A 24,175-nucleotide genomic window follows, 5' to 3' on the forward strand; every position below is an offset into this window, starting at 1 on the left:
GGGGTTGAGCCCCCCCATCGAGCCCCACATCTGGCTCCCTGCTCAGCAGGGAGTCTGCTTCTCCCTCTCCCTCTGCTCCTCCCCCCCCCAAACTTGTGTGCTCTATCTCTCAAATAAATCAATAAAATCTTTAAAAAAACACAAAACTTACATACTTGTAGCTTCAGCAATTCGCTCTGTGAAAATGAATTCAAAATCTGTATTTCTACCTTGAACTTTGGACCTTTTCTGCTTTCTCTCATCTCACACTGTTTCCTGGACTCCTACCCTTGGATTTCCTGCTATCACCAAGAAGTCATATATCTATAATTTCATTCTTCATCTTCTCTTTCATTACCCTGGTCACCTGAACTCAAAATTTCAGCATAGTCTGGCCTCCCTCTTTCTCACGTACCAAACCCTGACAATTCTTCTTTTACATCATCTTTGTTCCATCTCTTTTCCGTTGCCCCTATCCTGCCAGCCTCTTCCAGCTCGGGCTTGCACTGTTAAACTCTTCTCCTATCTGATTTCCCTATGTTCAGTATCTTTCTAAAGCCCTTAGTCCTCAAATTTACCCTAGCAATGGCAACCCAATTAATATTCCTAAAGGTCATTCTCAACTTGACATTTCCCACTCATACATTTCCGGAGTTCCAATACTTTGAACATAAAACTCCAACAACTTGGTTTGGCACTCATGACTTTCACAAACTGACTGCCAACTACCTATCCAAGGTCAATTCCCACCACTTCCCTCCTCGAATCAACACTACAGCCAGCTATAGTCACGCTGGTCTCTTTACTTCATCTAATTAGCACACTATTTTGAAGACCGATGTCCAGTCCACCATTTTCCCTTCTTGCAGTGCTCTTACACCCTTCTCTGCATGTCATGTAATGTTGAGTGGAAAATCAAAACCTGTCCTCCATTAGAATGGAAAAGGAGGGCGCCTGGGTGGCTCAGTTGGTTAAGCGACTGCCTTCGGCTCAGGTCATGATTCCGGCGTCCTGGGATCGAGTCCCACATTGGGCTCCCTGCTCGGCGGGGAGTCTGCTTCTCCCTCTGACTCTATCCCCTCTCATGCTGTTTCTCTCTCTCTCTCAAATAAATAAATAAAAAATTAAAAAAAAAAAAAGAATGGAAAAGGAAGGGGGCAGACACCACATACTATCTGAATGATAAATAGAAGAGACTTTCTTCTTTAAATTGGGAAGATAAAATTTTAGATTATTTTGATTGTTTTAGTCAGTTGACTCTTGAGCCCAAGTTTCATTTACATTCTGTGAGAGCTGCAACCTGGTGTTAGTTGCAGTTCTCCAGGTATAAAAACCGGTGCACGTGAGATGAAGCCATCAAATGACTCACATTGCATAAGAAAGGGTACCACTGACTTACAGAAATGACTTTTCTGGTCAATGTGCTTGTCCTTATTGACAGACCAGAACTTGATCAACTTTAACCATGTGAGACACCTAGGCAGATGACTAGCTATCTGAAACCCTCCACCACTACCATATATTTTCTCTGTGAATATTTTAGGATCAGGATCAGAAATGCATTATTCATTTTATCTAACTCACCAGATGGCCTTGACTCTACTTGTAGAACAATGAGACATTTTTCTAATTTGCTTCATCCTCTCTCCTGTTCTCAAAGGTGCTTGCACCAGCAGGTACAAAGATTCCCTCCCAGGTAGGTAGCTTCTTAACGCACATCACCTTTCCTCTCGCCCTGCTCTGCCAATCATGCTTGTCCAATGAGGGCTCTGACATGACAGACCGAGTGATGCATCTGAATTCACACCTGCTGATTATAATCTCAGGCTCATTTTGTTCACCTTGCTTGCTATCTATAGTCCTATCACACAAGGGATGGATGTTTAAGGCTTCAAGGGTTATTTTTGGGCCCTTGCCAACTATCAAAATCTGACAAGCTCCCAAAATATTCTTTCCATGTCAACCAGCACTTCCCCAGAGGGCTGGGTGTTTCTGTTCATCTTCTCTTCATCTCCTCCATATTCAGTTCGAAAAACTTTAGACCAAGCAAATGCATTCTTCTCCATTCTAGGAAGATGTGCCTGCCCCCAGCCAAATGTCTATCCTCCTATTATTTGCAACCATGATTTAAAGACCTAAATCCCCATTTTCAGATCCCAGATCCCATTTTCGAATCCTTATCTTTTAAATCCTTATCACTCAAGTAAAGTCACAGAACTTAACTGGAAAAAAATGAATGACAATTTTCCTACACCTAAAGTACATCAATTTTTTTTTCTGGAAACTATTGCCCAAATATGTTTCCAAACTGATTTCTTTTCCAAAAATGGGCTCAACAAGTCTTTTTAAACTTGCCACCCCAATTGTGGCCCTGGGGCAAGACAAGCAATGGGCCACATCAAATCTGCATATAGCCACAAAGAGAGAATCATATCTTTCATTTTTCACTCAAAAGGTTAATTTTAAGGCCCCCAATGCTTAAGGCCCTCTTTGATGAATCACGATTCTTCCCAGGTCAGCAGTCTACTCTCAGTTTCACATTCTTTTCCTTTTCCCTCTCCTCCAACTCACATTCTCCTGCCCTCCTTTCTCAAGAGCCAACTATTAATTCATCCTTATTGTTGGAAGTGTGCATGGTATTTCTTCTGCAGATAGTCCAGATTATCACACACTTCTCAGTATGAAGAGGCTCATACTCCTCCTTGGGATAGATTTTTATCTCCCCTTCCTCTTGTCACGTTCTTCTACTTTTTGGTTTCCTCATTCCAGTATCAGTTCTCTGCCATCTTATTGGAATCCTGTGTTTCCTGGTTTTCTTATTTCCTAATTCTCTACAAGAACTTTTCATCCTTTTTTTAAAAATTATTATTCCCTAAGTCCCTTCACACTCCATTCAAGCCAGACTGCATTTAATTCCTGCATATCTGGTTCTTCCTTTGGACAAGAAGAGCAACAGAACACATTCTCTAATTTACCCTTAGCTCTATTCCTAGGAGCAAGGGATTCTAAGATGTTCTAGGATTGGAATCTCAAATGGAATTCTCATTCTTTGTGACACTTGTCCATAACTGCTTCGGTTGACAAAGTGTTTAATCATACATGTTCCTGCCAAGGAGCCCATCTTGTAAACTAGAATGACTAGAAGCTTGGATTTCATCATCCATCAGGTCTAGCCAGGTAACCCCCTGTTATGTGATCTCAGGGGGCTCTGTACCTTTCCTTCATAGCCTTCTTCACAGTTATTATCAATTACTGGAGTGATTATCTGCTCAACATCTGAATTCTTAACATTGGAACCTACCATCACCCGCCAATTTGCTACTTGTTATGCAAAATATGGGTCACAGGCAATAGGTTTCATAATCATCGCACTGAATATTCAGTTGATGGAGAGCTAACATTTCAACTTGCAGCAAAAGCAAATAAGGATGACGATGCCCTTGTAGGCATGTGCTCTGAATGTAGATGGGGTGCCAGTCCACAGGCACTGCAGAAAGCAGGCTGCAGTCACTGAAGATTATAAGCATCCTTGCTCCTGCCAGAAACTCCTGGGCAAAAAAGCCACAGGAGCCATCTCAGTGGAAAAGGTTGCTTGGCTTCAGCTGTAATTACCTGAACACTACACTGGGCAATTAAGCAATTGGCCTCCAGGGTATGCTTTTAGTCACCTTGCAACAGGTGTGCCTTTCTTGCGTGGTCCACGGCAACCGCTCACCGCTGTGCCATTCGGACTCCCCCAATCCCCTAGGAAGAACCGAGTTTCTTTTTCCTGCCCCAAACTATAGCACATGAACACTTTTTTCTTCTGAACACTTAGTAATTTTTTATGACTTTTTACAAACCTCTTTTGTGTTTTTATCTCATGGAAATCAGAGGTAGAACAAGTAATGAAGGACAAAAGAGAACTGATTTCTAATCCTGACTTCGCCTTGGGCAAGTCACATTTCTGGAACTGTTTCTTCAGCTGTTAAATAAGGATGCCATCTGCTTCAGGATTCAGTTTGGTTTTATTTTTACCTAAGGTGGACCCTCTAGGACAGAGTTTTTCGAACCGGAGGTTGTAACTCAGTGGATCATAAAATCGATTTTTGTAATGGAATGGCATATATCAGAGTATATTACACAGAATAAGAGCATTGTTCTATGAAACTTTTGTTGTGTCTGCATGTGCTTCTATGAGTTGGATGTTAAACATATTTTTATTATGGATAGAAGAAAAAAAATTAAAATTCAGCCCTAAAAATACAGCAGTGACAGAAAGTACATTAGTGGTTGCCTGGGACTGGGGTAGAAATGGGGAGTGACTGTAAATGGACTTAAGATTTCTTTTCAGTGTGATGGAAAGATTCTAAAATTAGATCCTGTTGGTGATTGTATAACTCTGCACATATACTAAAGTTCATTAAATTGTACACTGAAAATGGGTGAATTTTATGGGATTTAAGTTACATCTCAATAAAGTTATTTAAAAATAAAATAAGACACTGCTCTAGAAGGCCATGGATTTGCTTCAGCACATCTGTGGACCCTCCAAAATTATATAGTAAATTTTCTTTTTCTAAGGAGAGGAAATAGAGCTTCTATCAGATTCTCAAAGGTATCTAAGACTCATAGAACTTTTAGAACCACCTGATCACTGTCAAATTCTGTCAAGCACTAAAATTCTATGATTCTAAAACCCTGAAGTTTATTTTAACTTTATTTCCTCAGAATTATAACGATAAAGTTCTGCCTCCCAAGCATTTACAAGAGTCCCTTTATTTATCCAATTATCTGGTGGATTGGACTGTATGTATTAAAACGCTTTTAAAAGGAAATTATTTTGAGGATTTTAGGTATTATCAATAATGTTATCATTTTTTGATTATGTTTTATTTTTATATATTTTATTATATTTACCTGCATTTGGTTTATATCCACAGGTTTTTTTTTTTTCCTGATCTATGCAATAAATTTTGGAAAGATTTATTCTTTAGACCCAAGGAAAACAGCATATTTATAATTATGCTTACCCAGTGAAGCTGATTAGACCTGTACTTTCTCTTTTCTCACTAACTCACAGTCAGTTTTTATTCCTATCAAAAATTCAGTAATAGCTCAATTTATCAAGTGATTACTGTAAGCAGGGATATAGATTATGTTTTCCATTTACTGTCCCACTTCTTCCTCACCACAGATCCGTGAGATGTGCATTTTTTTCTGTCGTTAGAAATAGGCAAGCTGAGACACAATAGGACCCAGAGTTGGAAGTCCTGTCCAACAACAAAGTCCAAGCTCTTAACTGCTGCAGGTATATCCACAGGGTTTTCAATCATAGCTGCATCTGCAATCTACATGCCAATTGCATATTGCAGCGGCATTTGTACCTCCATTTTTTTTTTCTCATGTTGATGATCCACTGTTCCAAGGGTGAGAGAGCTCACAGATCCTCTACAACACTTTTCACTGGTGTGCAAACCTTTGGTACTAAAGAAAACCAGAATATGTGATCCACTTTTGTGTATTGATTATTTTGTATTAAAGATACTTAAAAAAAATTGCATGTGCAAGAAAGACACTGATCCTCCTTTTTCTTCCTGGAAGAGAATATAAAAATCTCATGTGAAAGATACCTTGCCTGTACCAGCAGGGAAGAAGACATTCTTATCAGCCCAGAGATGGCACCAAGGAAACTGCAAACAAAACGTATTCCATCATTCCCCCCTATATATTCACCTTCCCACGGTTCCTCATGCTTGGAAGCCTAAAACTAGTTTCCTTTCTCCTATCATTACTTTACACATGTCTTGTTCTTTGTTAAATATGCTGTATGAGCCGCCCTTTTAAGCTATTACCTAGAATTCTTAGCTGCCATTTTCAGTTAGTTTTGGTTTACGTTTCTCCCCCATGGTGTGCATTGCCCACTTTAAGGAGTTGTTTTTCTCCTGCTGATCTGTTTTTGTTTTTGTTTATTTGTTTGTTTGTTTTTTGTTAAAGAGTCCCAGCTGAACACCTAAGATGGGTGGAGGTAAAGTTTTGCTTCTCCTACCAAAGATAAAAGAGAGTCGAGAAATATAAAGGGACCAAAAAACAGCTGAGTTGGGGGTGGGATTCTGTATATCTTATGTAAAGAGAAAGACAGACTGGGGTTTTTCTAAGTAAAGTGGCAATATGGAGACAGGGAAAGGCATTTCTGGGTAAAGCAATGTTAATTAGTTTAAGAATTGTATTCTTCTGCACAGGCCATGCACAGTCAGCCAACCATATACACTAGGTTAAGAGCTCTTTGATGGCAAGAAACACGTCTAATTTAAGAATGCTAAAAATAGGGGTGCCTGGGTGGCTCAATCAGTTAAACATTCAACTCTTGGTTTGGGCTCAGGTCATGATCTCAGGGTCCTGAGATGGAGCCCAGGGACCAGCCTCCCCACTCAGTGGGGAATCTGCTTCCACTCTCCCCCTGCCGCTCCCCCCATTCATGCTCTCTCTCTCTCTCTCTCAAATAAACAAATAAATCTTTAATGTTAAAAATAGGGCTTTATATACACTAAGTATTTAATGTTTGTTAAATTGCAATGTGATTTTACATTGCACAGCAGTTGGTAATAGACTGGATATAACCTAAGTGTCCATCAAAAGAGAAGTGGTTAAATAAATCAATACTTTCAAACCACTATAATAATCAAGTATGATTCCATGTGCTATTATAAAATGATCTCCAAAATATATTATTAAGTGGAAAAAGCGCCTGTATAGAATATCCACTGACTGTTATAGGTGGATAGAAAATTGCTCTTCACTGTATACCTTTTTATACTTTGGGGATCTTTTAATGTATAATTTCATTATTTTTCATTTAAAATCTCTTAAAAATAGTACCATAGAAAACAATGCAGTACCACCATGTATTTAGCTGTTTTCCATACCTAATCGTATTTAATGCAATCAACCACCCATCCTATAGCTGAAGAAAAGGGCTCAGAGACCATAAGTGACTAGTACTATGTCACATAGCTTGACGGTAAACAGCCTATCCAGTATTTGACCCAAATCCTTGGGCTCCACATCCACTGATGCTTTTTTCACAACTCCTATAGACCAAGTGCATATGACTATAAAACCACAGTACTATGGTTAACATTGTTCAGTCAGTTTAATTACGTGCTCAAGCTTGTTGCTTTTGCTCCAGATGGCCAGTCAAGCTTTAAAGTACCACATAATATTTTCCATAAACCTCCTCCTCCTTCTAGCCCTTACAATTCCTTTTTATGGGGCCCAAATTCTTCATTTACCTGGCTCTTATCTCTGGCTTTAACAATAGGGATTGTATCTTTGCACCAACTCTGGTTTCCGGCTTATACGTGACTTCTGTTCCCCCTGCTGTCAGGAGCCCCTGAATGCCTGATCTGCCATCTTGGTTCTCTCATGCTACATTCATCACTCCTATCCAGTATCTTTCTTTCCCTCTTTTTAAGCTGAACTCTTAACTTCTACCGATTTCCATTTCTTTTGTCCTAAGTACTACATTATCTCCCCGTTATATTATACAACTTCCCATTCTCCAACCCACTCCCAAATCCCCCAAATAATCGATGTCTGGTAAGAGTTCCTCATCCTCCACTGAGCTTAGCTATTTTGATACTTTTTATGCCAATCCACATACCTGGGTGTTTTTGTACGCTATTTTACGATATTACCACAGTCTTTAATAGTACCCAAACTGAACCTCTCTGACATTAAAATGAGAGATAACATATGTCAAAAACACTTCTTAAAAAATACAACTATAACCCCATGGGTGGCAGTATATCCCAGTGGTTAGAAGCATGGCTTTGAAATTAGCTAAATCTGGGTTTGAATCCTACTTCTGTCAGTTAAAAACTATGTGAGCTTGAGAAATTTTCTTAATCATATCAATTTATCCTTTTGTAAAATGAGGACAATAGTACTTTCTTTATAGGGTTTCTACGGTGATTATGTGAGATCATGTAAATCAAGTGCTTGAGATATTCGTAGGTTCAATGTAAATGCGAAATAAATGCCCCTCCTTTTGTTCTCATATCTCCATCAGCTTTCCATAACCTTGCAAAATACATCCTTCTCTTCCCCAACCCCCATTTCCACCCACCTTTCAGCCTCAATGCCCATCATCTTCATGGAGTCCAAGAAAAACATCTCATCATGCCATTTACATTAAGAAGTTTGTAGGAAAAAGAGCAAATGGACATCCTCTGGCACACAATATGTTTTGCCTTACCCTTTTTGCAATAAGCCAAAAAAATTTCCCTAACTCATAAACCCTAGTTTCGAATCTCTAAGATTTAACTCAATTTTTTTTCGTAAACAATGAAAATCTAGTGCTGCATTAAAATTCACAAAAAAAGCTATCCAGTGTTCATTTACATTAATTATAGTGGTGATTGCCTATGGCTAATGCCAGAGAATGTATTCCAGCTTCGAGTTCTATTTTTAGACAACTGCTCTGAGGATCATCAGACACCTGTCCTATTTAGCAGCTGGAATAGTTAAGTACCCTAGTGCTTTTAAAATAGCAGACAAGCCAGCCACAAAGATATATTTTAAACAAAAGGGTTTTAGTATTGAAGATCATGATTTGAATTCCTTCAAAGCTATCATAATAGAAGTACGTTAAGATTCGAGATAATACAAGGCTGTGACACCAAGTAAAGTTAGATGAAGAAAAAGTGGGTTGGGGTGCCTGGCTGGCTCAGTCCCTGGAGCATGTGACTCTTGTGAATTTGAGCCCCACATTGGGTGTGGAGATTACTTAAAAATAAAATCTTAAAAATAAAAAAGAAAAGAAAGAAAAAGTGGATTTACCTGAAGACAAAAGAAAAGAAAATTTTCTTCCCGCCTTTTCCACCTCTATACCTTGATTGCAGTTGCTGGAATCAAGTAAGAATGGACATGAGCCCCACAAAATCCCCACTAGAATGAAGGGAAATTCTGAACAGCTCTCATATGCCAAGGTGTCTTCTGAGCTGGATTTCCCTGATCCAGTCTAACACTAATTCCTTTGTTTTACAGAGCAGGAAACTGAGGCTCAGACAGTGAAAGTGACATTCCCAACATGGATTCTAAAGATTGTCCAATGAATCATGGTAATAGTGGGATTCCACATAAAATGACTTGTATTACTCACCCAGCCTTAGGGTATAAAGCCTAATTGCTCTAAGTGAACATGGTAACCCATCCTCACTGGGTAGAGACTGGGTTATGACACTGGGTTATGAGTAAGCACGTGGGGATGGTTTTTGGAAGAGATTTTAATTCCTAATAAGAAGAGAAACAGTGAGGAAGACTACATCTTACATAAAATCACCCAGTCAAGGATCTGATGCAAGCAACTCTCTAATATTGCACCAGAGGCATAAAAATGCAAAGATGTTGCCTTCCAGTTGGTTAAGAGACACTGTTTTGGCTGAAAAATTGTAACAGGTCAGTCCAAAGTGAATGAAGCAGTAAAAGAGTACTGAAAGCTCAAAGCAAGAAGCAATCATTGAAAGCCGGATTTTAAGGAAGATATTCTGAAGAGGAGAACTTCACATGGGCTTGGAAGAAAAAGAAGTATTGGGGCAGAACAGAAAACTGTTCAGCGGCAGTGGAAAAACAAATTAGGAAAGGGAAAATCAACAGTATAAAGTGTTATGCTGGCTGTTCCGTTTGTGTTCAGAATGGGTAATTTACAGCTATTTAGGTTTTAAATTAATGCTTAAAAATTTTTTGATTTAATGTTTTCTTAAGCCTTTGAGATCAACAGCCACATTTTTCACTTAAAAATCTAATACTTTTTGGGGCACCTGGGAGGCTCAGTCGGTTTAGCGTCTACCTTTGGCTCAGGTCATGATCTCAGGGTCCTAGGATCAAGCCCCAAGCCAGGCTCCCTGCTCAGCCGGGAACCTGTTTCTCCCTCTCGCTCTCCCTCTCCCTCTGCTTCTCCCTCTCCCTCTCCCTCTCCCTCTGCTCCTCCCTCTCCTTCTGCTTCCCTGCTCATGCTCTCTCTCACTCTCTTGCTCTCGATCGTAAATAAATAAATAAAATATTTTTTAAAAATCTAATACTTGTTATATAAAACAAGAAAAATCACTATCATATATTTTTGTTAATGTTCAATTACCTCATGTTGAACACTAACTCCCTTGTTTTACAGAGCAGGAAACTGAGGACTAAAATCACTTAAGTAGTTCTGTTTAAACCCTTAAATACATCCCAACTTTAAGTTACATATTTAATAGATTTAATTTTTGGTGAGCATTTCAGATGTTTGAGCAGACATACTTAAACCCTAGCAAATAAGATCTCCCTCAGCTCCTACATAACTCTTACAGATCAAATAAATTATATGAATGTGAATCACAATTGTTCATAAGTAGTACAAAACTGATTTTTAAAAGTATTCAAATTCTATTACACTTTTCCATTTATCACATATCTAAACCAAATACATATTTCAAATGGGAGTCCCAAGTGCAAATCTCTTAGATAAACAAATATATACCTTTTCCTAATGATTGTGTAAAATGCTCATATGAAAGCATAAGTACCATGGGCTTGGTTTACTTCATTGTATTCATATTTAATTCTAAACCTGCCTGAATATGAAGGCTTAATTAATGGAGATTTATCATCTCAAGTGTAGTGAAGTTATTAAATCAAAGTTCTAGGACCTTCATACAGTTACTTATTGTTTAGAAATTTAAGACCAGGAAGTAAGACATGAGCTCTACATCTCCATGATTTCACTGGAGTCACAAATGGACAGTATCTTTTTTATATAAACTGTGCCAACAAACCCATGCGACTCATCAAATCAATTTTAATCAACTAACTGGTGTAGCTAGAATTCTGCACCCTCACCCTTGTTGAAAATAAGTTCCTTCATTCTTTGATTGGATTCTATTAAGCTATTTACTGCCTCCTGGGATCCTGCAAACTTTCCTATTTTTTGTAGTCCTGATTGGATTTTGCATGCTTCTCATACTTTGGTCTAGCTCTAGACATAACCCGTAATCTTTTTAATGACACAATTGGCTTTGCAGAGGATCTGGCTGACAGTGTCTTATGTTCTTTAACAGAAATCTCTTGCCAAGGAACAGGTGCCAAAGAAGAAGGCCTTTAAGGCCATGAAACGGATGCTCAGGTCATGGAAAATTCAAGAGGGAAGGTAACAGAGAGGGTTGGAATGGTCAGAATGGAAGTCAGGCAGAGAATGAGTTCGAGGGTGTCAAAAAAGTCTTCACTGGGGGAAGGTATCACAGTTGCCTGATAGAGGAGAAGTAGAATAGACAGCAGCTATGAGAATGTGGTCCTGACAGGGAAATGGCTCTGTTCAAAGTCTCTGGGAAATTTATGATGGTAAAATCCAAGATAATGCTATGCCCACATGTGCAAACAATGTGGTGAAGGTAAAGATGTGCAACATTACAGAGACTGAAGGATTTAGAAGGAGACTAAATTGTACTAATGAAGATGTAAAAAGCCTTAGGGTTGATGACAAAGATAAAGAAAGAAATTTGATCCCAGAGCTCCAACCATCTACTAGAGAGGACAGCATGGAAAAAAAAAAAAATTCCCTATTCAGCTAACATTCTGGATAATCCAAGAATGTCTAAGCAATGAGCCAGCTGCCCCTTCATTTCAAGAAACATCTTAAACATCAAAAATTCCAACTGATAACAAGAACTGAGAAAAATAGTCACTTTAGAGCTGGTAGTAATAATGGAATTTGATCTGTGGCAACTTTGCAAATAGTTTTATTGAAAATGAAGTTGTGGAAAAATGATAAAAATGGCATCCATGTTCTTTTACCACATCTACTAATATCATCCATATTTGGAATTATATTCCAAGGTTGGTCTGCATTGTCTTCTATAGTATACTTGAAAATGTCTCTGAATTAGGTGACCTGTGTTTCAAACAGAAAAACTAAAATGCAAGAAGCTAGGAAACTTCTCATTTCCCATCGAATTCCTAGAAGGAAAGAAGAGGAGAAACTTTGGAGGCTCAAGTGGTTTCCTTAAACTTGTATATGGCTTTATCATCCCATCCTTAATTTAAGTGTACTTGTTAGAAACTTAGTGGAAACAAGTGAAGGCAAATTTAATCTGTTCTTCATCAGAGATACCAACTACAATTTTGGTAAAAATTTTAGTTCCAAATAGAGTTGCCAGATTGATCAAATAACACTATAGAATACTCAGTTAAATTTGAATTACAGATAACGAGCTAATTATACCAAAATTTTTTGGTATAAGTATGTCACAAATATTGCATGGAATATACTTATACTAAAAAATTCATTATTTATTTGAAATGCAAATTTAACTGGGTGTGCTGAATTTTATCTGTCAGCACTAGTTCCAAAGCGAGTAGAGTTTAGTGACTTGAAATTAAAGGGTCATGGAACAGGAGTACCTGAGAAAAGCACTAGTAAGGGTAGTAATCTAATCTAAGCCACTAAGGTCCTTCTACTCCCTATCCTTCACTCCTATCCCTGTAATCTATTTTAAATTTTAGTCCATATTCTTATATAGCCAAGAGAGCTAATAAGAAAAGCATTAGGTTTAATGGCAAAGTTTAAGAAAGAAATTTGATCTCAGAGCTCTGGTCACTTACTAGAGAGGACCCCGTGGCAAAAATATCCATATTCAACAACACTCTGGACAATCCAAGGATGTCTACGCAACAGGCCAGCTGCCCCTTCATTTCAAGCAACATCGGAAACATAAAAAATTCCAACTAGTAACAAGAACTGAGAAATTCTTGTACAAGAACAGTCACTTTAGAGATGGTAAGCTGATAAGAAAGTAAGCACAGTTTGTACACAGTTGTTACAACCAACTAAATCGGCTAAAACTTGTTTAATAACTGATTGACATGTCATACAAATGGAAATAAGCAACGGTAGATTATCGACTTCACATTTTTAATTAAAATTAAAACCCAAATGCTCAATCCGTTGTGTGTCAGTAATAAAAAGTCATCCCCATTGAATGGGTGTCAAATGCATTAGAGTAAATGAAATTCCTGGAGGAGGGAGTGAAGAGAAGACAGAATGTCCATGATATCAGTACAGAGAGGAGAGGAAGAAAAAGGGTTAGCAAAGAAATGGCTATCAAGGTACCATAGGCAGAATAATAACCCCCCCACACAAAGGTGTTCACGCCCTAATCCCTAGAACCTGTGAATATGTTATCTTCCTTGGCAAAAGGGACATTGCAGATGTGATTAAATTTAAGGATCTTGGAATGGGGAGGGTATCCTGGATTATCTAAGTGGACCCCAACTAATCACCTGAGCCTTTAAAAGTAGAGTTTTTCCTTGCTGCAGAGAACCAGACAGATGGCATGAGGACACGACCCACCATTGCTGGCTTTGAAGATGGTGGAAGGAACGTGAGCCAAGGAATGCAGATGGTGTCTAGAAGCTAGGAAACAAAAACAAAAACAACAAAAAACAACAAAAAACAAAAAACAAGGAAATGGCATCACCCTGAGAGCTTCCAGAGAGAAACTCAGGACTGCCAACACCTTTATTTTAATCCAGGTAGACCCGTGTCTGGCTTCTGACCTGCAGAACTGTAAGATAGTAAGTGTGTGTGGATCTCAACATCTGTATTTGTGGTAATTTACGGCAGCAATAGAAAACTGATACACAAGGCTTGGCTCATTCCAATTAAAACGCTTAAAGAATTGGAGTGGCAGTCTCACAGGGAAAGTCTCAGGCCAGGGATCTTTATTAGAAAATAAAAGGATTTTCTCTTGATATCTGGATGTGAATTTGCACGCCCTCTGCCACTGATGGCCACATCTCCTCCCCCAGTTTACAGGGAGTTCATAGGGACTGTCCAAATGCTGACTACCCCACCGTTTTGCATTAGAATCTACTCATGCAGCTATGGTGACCCGTACATGACTTTTAAGCACAAAATAAAATGAAAAAAAAAAAAAGAGGCGGATTCCAACAAATATTTAAGCTCTGAAGCAGAAAATAGTTCAAAATGTTGTCATTCCCTAGGAAGCCTTGTGCTCTGGTAAGCATACACTAGGAATCCACAGCTTTAAAGTGCATTTTAAAGAAAAGATTTGCGTGTGGATGTGAATAGTTAATATCATTTACTATGAGAGTAATCAAGCAAAAGTCTTACTTTCTGATTCTTTGGAAAATATTAATTATAGAACTTCTGCGTTACAAAGGACCTTAAAGATAAAATAAGCCAACATCATTCATTCAATACATAAATGCCTTTTTACTCATTCTTCATGTGACATAAAAATGAATGCTCTAACAAAATCAAGACGGAATTCTTAATTGAATGACAGTAGTATGAATAATTCAAAAGAAGCAAGGAATTTTAGTACCAATGCATTGACGCATTTATAAAGCTAGCAAAACCTTGTCTGTTGTCTGTTACATTTCTCAGGTTAAATTGGAGAAAACCCACTTAGCAATAGAATGAACATTTAGCACTTTCATCTCAGATAATGAACTGGTTAAAGAATTTGGTGACAGGTTATTAAATAATTTGCATTTACCAGCAGAATACAGCAGTACAGTGGCAAAAATCCATCTGACTTAAATGTGATGCATTTGCTAACAAAGAGCAATCGTGTAATTTAAAAAGCGAGTCTAGAAATTAGCAGTTTAGCACTGTGCCTTTTTCAGCATTTTGATGGATGCAGCATTAAGGAAAGACCCCAAAACTTGACTTCTCTACAGCTGTTTATCTAAGAGCAGGTGATTAAATCATGACAATGTTTCTAACTGTGAATGGAGGTCACATATAAGATATGATATTTACCAACTGAAAGCATGTAATTTTCAAGTACATCTGGGAATTACAGAAACAAACAACAGTAGACCGAGTCAGTTCAGAATGGCATGCTTTTAACAGTGTTTTGTCTGCACATTTGCGTTTTCTGCCTACATAACTTTCCTTTCTTGTCTTCATTTCTGAACATCACGAAGATTTTTAGTTTATTGCAGAGTATTCATAGTTGCTGAACTTAACATTTCAAACTAAGCATGACTCTGAATGCCCTCAGTTTTTTGCCCTGCAGCCTTTGGTTGCCTAAAGTTTACCTATTTCTGACATCCTATAGCAGTCAGCTGAAGTCAGGAAACTGGGATCTTCCATCCTGATGATTTTCCTCAGAAAAGTGAAGACAGCTGTTGGCTAGTCAGGCTGAAGCACTTGGCTTTTGAATATAAATGAAGTGCTTCTAAAATTTCAGTTCTTTCTTTCCTTATCTGTATTCATTCAACAGCTGATGAAACTGTATTCCATCTTCCAAATTATTTGGCATTTTATTTTGTCTGCAAAATTGTAAAGTCAATATAAATCAGCCGAGAATTTTTAAAAGTGGCAATAAAAGTCCTGAGGCAAATTCAATAAATTAAAGGCTTCTGATGCATGATTCTGATTCAGTTTAGCTTTTAGGTAATTGCTCTTATTTGAAGGTCAAAGAGGCATCCATTGGAACTGATACTTCCATTTGGCTGTAGTAATCTGAAACTGCAGATGTGAAGTACATTTACTGTACAACATAAACATCAACACCTTCCAGAGACAAAGGATGAGTGCTCTGCAGCTAAAACAAACCAAGAGAGAAATTTTGTGGAGGATGGACAGACCGCTCTGATTCCATGGGCCCCCAGGATTCTGCATTCCCTCGAGATGTCTCAGTGCCTGGTGGGCAGCTGGTGAGGAAAGGCCAGAATGAGCTGCGCCATTAATCAGTAGTATCGAGGCATGATAGGGGGCTGGCGCGTTGGGGAAGGGGAGAGACTTAATAGTGGGAATAAGAAGAGCCGTGGATTCTGAGAAGATAAATTAATGGATTCTGAATGAGAAAAATAACACTGGGGACTACGGGGATGGCTAATGTCTAAACTTTGAGTTACTACGAAATCTGGCTCACCCTTGGAATGGTTTTATTTCTATCATTTCTGATAATCTGAATAAATTAAAGGCCCCTATGATTCCAAATTTCTTCTCCAAAAGTTTAAAGTAGCAATAAATTCAGATGATATAATAGTAGAGTTTGCAAATATATATATAGCAATATATATATCTATATATACTTATAGTAATGAATTTGCAGACTTGTTCATTATTCAGTTTACTCCAAGTAATTGGTGGTTCTGTATTTAAATTCTCAAGTATAAAATAATCGTACACCATCCACTCATTTTAGAAAGATGAAATGGGGGCGCCTGGGTGGCTCAGTTGGTTAAGCAACTGCCTTCGGCTCAGGTCATGATCCTGGAGTCCCGGGATCGAGTCCCGGGATCGAGTCCTGCATCGGGCTCCCTGCTCAGCAAGGAGCCTGCTTATCCCTCTGACCACCCCCCTCATGTACTCTCTCTCAAATAAATAAATAAAATCTTTAAAAAAAAAAAAGAAAGATGAAAGGGATAGTTAGCATTTCTTTAAATATTGATAAAGATCTACTTCAGATTCCCACGATAATTGTCCCACACGTACTACTATTTCTAGGTTTTATAGTGTTTTAAAGCAAAAACCAGGGAAATTTATTGAATATATTAAGTAAGTTGATATTTTAAATGTTTGTTTAAAATATGAATACAGCATATTGTAATTTATTTAATTTTTTAATTGAAGTACAGTCAACACACGATGTTAGGTTGGTTTTAGGTGCACACACAGTGATTCAACTTTTCTGTATGCTATGCTATGTGCCCCACAAATGTAGGGGCCATCTGTCACCAGGCAATGATATTCCAATGCCATTAACTATAGTCCCTAGGCTGTACCTTTCATCCCTGTGACTTATTCATTCTATAAGGGGAAGCTAGCCCATTGTAACTGACGATTAGTTAATCCAATTAATCTAAGGGAATTAATCTAATTCCCTTCATGGTATAATGCTAAGATACTGGCAAAAATGGTCCACTGATAATGCTATGTTTTATCCTGGTCAGTGTTTGGTATAAGTGAAGTACAATCAAAATCAGAAGATGGAAAAGAGGAGATGTTTGCTGGTACAATTACCGTACCTTGATAAAGTGTAAAATTTAAGGAAAAAAAACTCTGAGATTTTAGCTGCCCAGATATAAACTACACTTACAGAAATATGACTATTCTGGGACTTTTTCAAGCAACGAAAGTTGGGATCAGTGTTGCTGGTACTGTAGGAATTGCAGAAATTTGTCAATAGCTTCATTTTTAAGGGACAATTACTTCATTTTTAAATTTTTTTAAAAGATTTTAAAAATTTATTTGAGAGAGAGAGAGCACAAGCAGGGGGAGGAGCAAAGAGAGGGAGAAGCAGACTCCCTTTTGAGCAGGGAGCCCCACAAGGGACTCGATTCCAGGACCCTGAGATCATGACCTGAACCAAAGGCAGACGCTTAACCGACTGAGCCACCCAGGCGTCCCTACTTCATTTTTTTTAAAGTGAAAGATGGCCAACATTCAAGAATTTGCATAGACCACTATAAGGAAGTACAGATTTTCTTAGATTTGTTTCTTTTCTCATGTCCAAGAGAATGAAGAATTGCTTAGGCTTATTTGTCCCAAGGGCATAGATGACAACTAAATGCCATAATGTTTGCCCTATGCTTTTCAGACTTGATTAAAGTGACTGGTGGAATAAATGTGTGTTGTGGTTGATAGACTTCTAAATTTAATGAAGAACGGTGTAATTACAGCCAATCTTATGTGACGCTCTAAACAAATATTTACAGTTTACAGTGAGGACATCTTTGTCCTATTTATGACCTGTAACATGGCTTCGAAATTATAGTTTACTTGGATCCTTTGATATAATTAAATATATATTTAGCTGGCTACCTAAGATTTACAGGACAAAAATAAAATTGCAAGGCAGTGGGGCTTGGGCTATTTTTTTGTTTGTGTGTTTGTTTGTTTTGGTTCCCCAAGAATTACTTACGTCTGAAGTCAAATGCAATTTTTTTCAAGTAATGCCTATTAGAGACAAGAATAAAAAATACTGTACTTTTGTTCTCAAAAAAGGTCTTCTATAATTTTAAATAAAGGCAACATTTAGGGGACTCATAGAAGTCTATATCAGAAAGACACTTGGGAGAAACCAGACTACAAAATGGAGCTATTTATCCTATATTATCAAATACAAGTAGAATTAAAATCTTTTACTTAGATTTGTTCACTCTTTATCACCTTTACTATCTTTAAATTCTTTAAATTTTTCCTTATAGCACAAATCTCTCTTCCCACAATTCAAGTCCAATTCCCATCTCCACCTTCAACAGTGATAGGTGGGGCCTACACGTGGTAACTTCAAATAGAAGAGTTTATGCCCATTCACACACAAAAAATGTTTTGCACTGTTAAGGATGGCTTATAAATAGATTGTTTCTATTGAAATTGGGTTTGTTGGTGAAGGCTCAGCACTCGTCACTCTGATTACAGACTGAGGTGTAGTTCTCTCTTAGGGTCCTTTATTTCGATTGTACCTCATGGCAAAGAACTCACCTTATTGTCAATTCCCACTATCACTTTACCCAATGAGAGGCAGGTGGGTGGTGAGGTGGGGGATAATAGTGGTTTATTTCTCTTTCACATCAAAGTCCAGAGGTGGTCATAGATAACTGCCACTTACATCCCATTGTCCAGAATGAAATGATTTAGCCATTCCTAGCTGGAAGGGAGGAAAGGAGATGCACCCTTGATTTGGGACAGCCATGTGTCCAGTTGAATACCAGGATTTTATTAATAGGCAGTAAGTGAAAAGTGGATCTGGGGGAAGGACCAGCAGTCTCTTTCGCACTCCACACCACGTATTTTAACAATGAATTAACCATCAAATCTGTTGTGCTTAGGATCTGTCATAGGAATTTATTTAATCCTAGTTGGACCCTCACCCAAACTAACATCATTCACAGTTTTCAATTCAAGTATTTCTGTACTTCATGCAGAGAAAAAAATAAACTGGACTCAAGGACGGTACAGAGGAAAAAATAATATCTCTAAGCATCAGGTTACCTAGAGTTTACAATAAGACATGCTCATGGTGTATTTTAGAAGTGAAGAAAGTTATTACATAAATAGATTTCACTATAGGGAAATCTCTTTTTAAACCTAAGTTATTTATTTATTAAGTACTTGGCTCTGATCTTTTTTTTTTCTAGTGACTCGCTGCAGGTTCTCAAAATAATATGAAGTGCTACATTAAAGGGACAGGACTCAGTTAAAAAACTTAGCTTTGTTTGGGAATTCTAAAGCGTAGCCAATTTATTACCATGCCAGAACATTTCAAGGTGCTTCACAAAAGATGCACAATTACTTACCGATTGTAATGCAGTCTGTGGTCCCAAGATAAGATTGAAAGCAGAAGGAAACAAATGAGTCATTACAACTATTGGCTTCTATTTTTGATAAGATTATAAAGGAATTGCCTGCCCTCAGTCTTAGCTGCTTCCTATGTGAATATGCACGAAGAATGTAGGTGTGGTAAATAAAACAGAAGAAGCTATTTTAATACATTTTCATAACATCTTGCACATACTTTTAAACTGAGTTCACTGGATGCAATCTGATCACCAAAAAATTATACTACGTTAAAAACTAAAAGAAAAACAGAAGACAGATCTTCCTATTTTTTTTTTTTAATTTTATTTATTTGAGAGAGAGAGCACAAGAAGGGGGGAGGGTGAGAGGGAGAAGCAGACTCCCCGCTGAGCAGGGAGCCCGATGCGGGACTCCATCCTGGGACTCCGGGATCATGACCTGAGCCGAAGGCAGTCGCTTAACCAACTGAGCCACCCAGGCACCCAGATCTTCCTATTTTTGCTAAAATAAGCTCCTGATTTGGGGTCTTCTAAATTCCTAGGTACTTGCATTCTACATAGTATGATTTAAATGATCTATATTGAAATTTTCAATATTTAAATGTTTTTTCTTTTCCTTTTTGGCCAGTATTACTGGGTATACAATACTAACACTTCCAGGTTTCTGGGCTTTGTGTAAGAGTTGGTGGACAATTAGATAAAGATATTCTTTTTTCTTCTAGATTATATGCTTTTCTGACTTACTGTAGCCTCAACCAGAGAGCTACTCTTTGATCCCCATCTCTCCGATGGGCTCACAGCTTCATCACCGATGTCTTGGCTTTCCTGGCCTTTGTATACTTTTGACTTAACTCTGTGTCTTTGGTAAGCATACACAAAAACCTGAAGGAACGCCTTGAAAAGATGACTAATAGAACAGTAAACACAAATCTGGGATTTCCAGCGAGGATATCCTATGACGAGTTTATTTTGATTTCAAACTAGGGATCTCTAGCAAATAATTCTGATGGTGAAGGTTAATAGAAATCACAAGTACTGTCCTGCCGAATTCTTATACCCAGTGCTCAGTGCTTTTTCTTTAGTCATAAGAACTGTATCAATAGCTAATATTTATTGAGCATTTACTATGCATAGACACTGTTGTATGTGCAGTTTGCATGCTTGAATTAAATCCTCACAACAATCTATAAGATAGGAATCATTTTCTTTCCAGTTTTACTATTAAGGTAATGAGACTGGAGAATTTGCCCAAAGTCACACAGCTAAGACGTGGCACACGGGAAATATTCACACAGGCTGTCTTACTCCAGAGTCCATGCTCTTGCTCCCCACACTAATTCATTTTCCTCTTTTGTTCACAACCTAGTCATAGCCGTAAGAGATATTCCTCTTAAAAACAAAATGAAAGACATCTTGGAAGCATTTATAAGTTTTGTGGCTCTATTTGCATAACACTTGGGTTGCTGCTTCCTTCTCAGATGACTACTCTTTACTCTCCTTCCATCCATAAGTCTACAGTCAAAGCACTAATTTGACCCTGTCTTCCAGACCACAATTTATGGATCCATGAGTGCACACCTGACTCAAGATGACTCAATGAGACCCCACTGAGACCTCTTCCAGAATATACAGAGTTGATTGAGGTTCCTGTTTTAGCTTGGTTATCTTCTTCAGTAGTGGACGTATAAACTTAGAAGCTAATAGCAGTGGCCATTTTCTACCACACTGAAGGGAGGGAGGGAGGAAGGGAGAGAGGGAGGAAGGAAGGAAGGAAGGAAGGAAGGAAGGAAGGAAGGAAGGAAGGAAGGAAGGAAACTGGTGTGTGGTGAAAAAAAAAATAAAGCAAAGTTTACAGAAAAGCAAAGGTGACTTCCTGGGTTTACTCTGGTGGGCAGATTGCAAAACAGGCCTCAGTTCTTCACTCCCCTTCCTGTACTCCACTCTCTTCATAATATGACTTTGCAGCTCTTCCCATCAAGAGCTGGAGCCTAGTATCTCACCTTTTGAATCTGGGCTGAACTTGTACTTGGTGGAAGTGACAGATTCCCAGTGTGAAGCTTAGATCACAAGAAGCCTTATGTGTTTACACTTTTTCCCTTTGACCCACCCATGCTTGGCTGGTGAAAGGATAAGGACCATAGCTATGGTGCCCCATCCAAGCCCACCCTAACAAGCCAACTCCCAAATGACATACCAGCCGACCAATGAGATATGAAGCAGCCTAGCTGAGATCACCCAGGCCCCACCCAGATGAAAAGAACTACCCGACCAACCCAGAGACTTATAAAAAATAATAAATGGTTATTATTACAAGCCACAAAATCTTGGGTTTTTATTATATACCACTAAGTCTTGGTTTGTTATGCAGCATTAGCTAACTGATACAATTACCTGCAGCACTTCTATTCACAGTTCTGGTGGCCTGGATACCCCAGCCCTTAAGGTTCCAGGGCTTGCACTTGAAGTCTTACAGTAAATTTTCCAATTTATCTTAAGTTTCCCCAGTTGAGTTTCTGTTATTTGCAACCAAAAGAATCTTTACTAAGTAGGGTTTTGAGAATAGCAGATACAACATCTTACCCTTTACACTGTGCTGATGGAGACAGGACTGTAGTCAGCTCTTGATCAGCTGATGAGGTGTGTCACCCCCACCAGGGATGGAACTTCGGCAACACCATCACGGTAGTAAATACCATCATTGCTGCCTGAGATGGTGTCAGAAATGGAAGCCATAGATAAATCCCTTTCCCTCATTTCCTGCCTTTCAGTATCCTGCTAATGCCTCCCATTAGCAGCCCTAACCAGGACCCCACTGGCAAGGGGCACCAGGAAACGTAAACTGCAGCCTTCCAGCTCTCCAGAATATTCAAAGAGCAAAGAAGAGCAGCCGCAGCTGAGTTGAAAGCAAACAGACAAATGACCAGCACAAGGGAGGTAGCAATAAACTGTAAGAGAAATATCTTGGAGGGTTGTTAAAGAATCCTCACAGTCAAAAATAAGGTAAAAAGAAGCTGAGCTACCTCCATTCAAGAATTTGTGTTTAGTGTTGAAGACCAGTGAGTCTACTCCTACATGTGCCCTGCACAATGTCCCTGGGACTCGGACAGAACCCTACAGCAGGGGAAGAGAAATCTGAAAAAAGAATGACATTGAATTTTCCCACCACCCAGTAAAAAAGAAATCAAGAGGATTAAATTTTATTTGGAGAAATAAAAGTGACATTTCTTACAACCAGAGCGTTCAAGTGAGACTCCTACAAACTACAGAGTGGTGGAATTGCAAGAAGCCTCAGCACTCAATACAGCACGGGATGGATAAGGAAACGAGGGGTGTGATGACATGCCCAAGGACAGCACATTTCTTACAGAGCCAGGTGTGCTGACTTCTGAACTTCCCGCTGGACCATGCAGCCACCACAAGCTAACAGGACATTAGCAAGAGAGAGGCGCCTAGGTGGCTCAGTCAGGTAAGCAGCTGACTTGACTTTGGCTCAGGTCATGATTGCAGGGTTGTGAGATGGAGTTCTGCCTGGACTCCGAGCTCAGAGGGAAGTCGGCTTGAGATTCTTTGTCCCTCTACCTGCTCCCCTTGCTTGTGTTCCCTCTCTCCCTGCCTCTCTCTCTGTCAAATAAATAAATAAAATTTAAAAAAAAAAAGAAAGAACAACTAAGTTCTTAAAAAAAAAAGAAAGTTGGCCAACTGAAACCTGGATGGAAAAGATAAAAGGCTATAAAACTGTCAAAGGAGTGAACTGGTTTTTATCGTTTATTTTGCAGTATTGAATCAACTTTTAGGGCAGCTTGTTTCTTTGATCTGAAAATCCTGAATAGACCATTTAATTATGTGAGAATTCAGCTGATCCCTCATCTGAATAAAAGATGTTTGAGATGTTGAGCCCCCAAAACTTGAATGTTTTAGTACAAAAAGATTCACACAGGAGGTTGCTAATACAGTGCTTCGCGTGTCACAGGTATTATTCTGTTTGAGAGAAATGATTTGTTTTATACATTTGGCTTGAGATCTCGCTGTCCTAAAAATACCACTTGTTCTTATATATAAGTGTGTACATTTGTTTGCAGGCTTGGTGACAAGAAATTGCCGTGCTCTGAGAAGCTGAAGAAGCTAGAGTCATGGCACCTGTCAGTGCTGCTTTGAGACTCACGAGATAGTTGGCAGGTTTCTAAGCACTGTGAGATGGAAGATCCCTTTACAAAGGCAAGCGGCACCATTAGCCCTGGTGAGGGTAAGGCTCCTTTAGAGGCTGTTATGTCAGTGAACAAGGACCCAGGGAGAAAAGAGGTGGTGGACACCTCCTAGAGATCAAAGCAAGCTGAACATGCAACAATGAGAAATAATCAGATTATTCAATATTAACACAAGCCCAGGTTTTTAATCACAGGTTATTAAAGCTTGCAATATACCAGTTACAATTTATGTAAATATATACCCTCCAAAATTTTGTTTTTTGAAAGGATATACACCGAAACTTAACACAGGCTATCTCTGGATAACAAGATTAAAAGGCTTACAAATTCTTTTTTGTACTTTTGCTTTTGTATATTTTATATTTTTTTCTGCAATATATGTATACTAGCTGTATAATTTTTTAATACTTAAAAATTATACCAAAGGAGAAAAACAAAAGAATATATACTACATTTCAGTTAAGATGAACACCTGCTTTGATCTTTATGTGCTAGTTATTGAAAAGCACATGAAAACATCTTTTACTTTCTGAAATATCATTAAATAAAATATAATTTCCATTCATTAGTGACTGGATTATTTGGACCAGCAGCATTTGGGTGTGTCCTGATAATTTGGTAAACATAGTCTTTCATATAGTCGCTTGGGGTTTGGCTGTTTATCTATTCCTAGGGGAAAATGATAGGATTCTGATTGG

The 24,175-nt window shown here is 38.5% G+C and overlaps 1 long non-coding RNA gene across 5 annotated transcripts in view; it reads right to left on the reverse strand.

Annotated features, from left to right (window-relative positions):
• The window catches only part of LOC123855951 (uncharacterized), a 130,830-nt gene that overhangs the window by 68,027 nt on the left and 38,628 nt on the right, over positions 1-24,175 (reverse strand). The window contains exon 3 of one of the 5 annotated variants that reach the window (XR_010412990.1): positions 11,793-15,493. The exons of 3 other annotated variants lie outside the window; for them this stretch is intronic. This is a non-coding gene — a long non-coding RNA (uncharacterized LOC123855951). Of the gene's footprint in view, positions 1-11,792; positions 15,570-24,175 lie in introns of those variants that run through there. One more of the 5 variants, XR_010412991.1, reaches the window with a different exon arrangement.

Source organism: Mirounga angustirostris, unplaced genomic scaffold, assembly GCF_029215605.1.
Source record: "Mirounga angustirostris isolate CCGP_5_RB_7025 unplaced genomic scaffold, mMirAng1.0.hap1 SCAF_7, whole genome shotgun sequence".
Lineage (NCBI taxonomy): Eukaryota > Metazoa > Chordata > Mammalia > Carnivora > Phocidae > Mirounga > Mirounga angustirostris.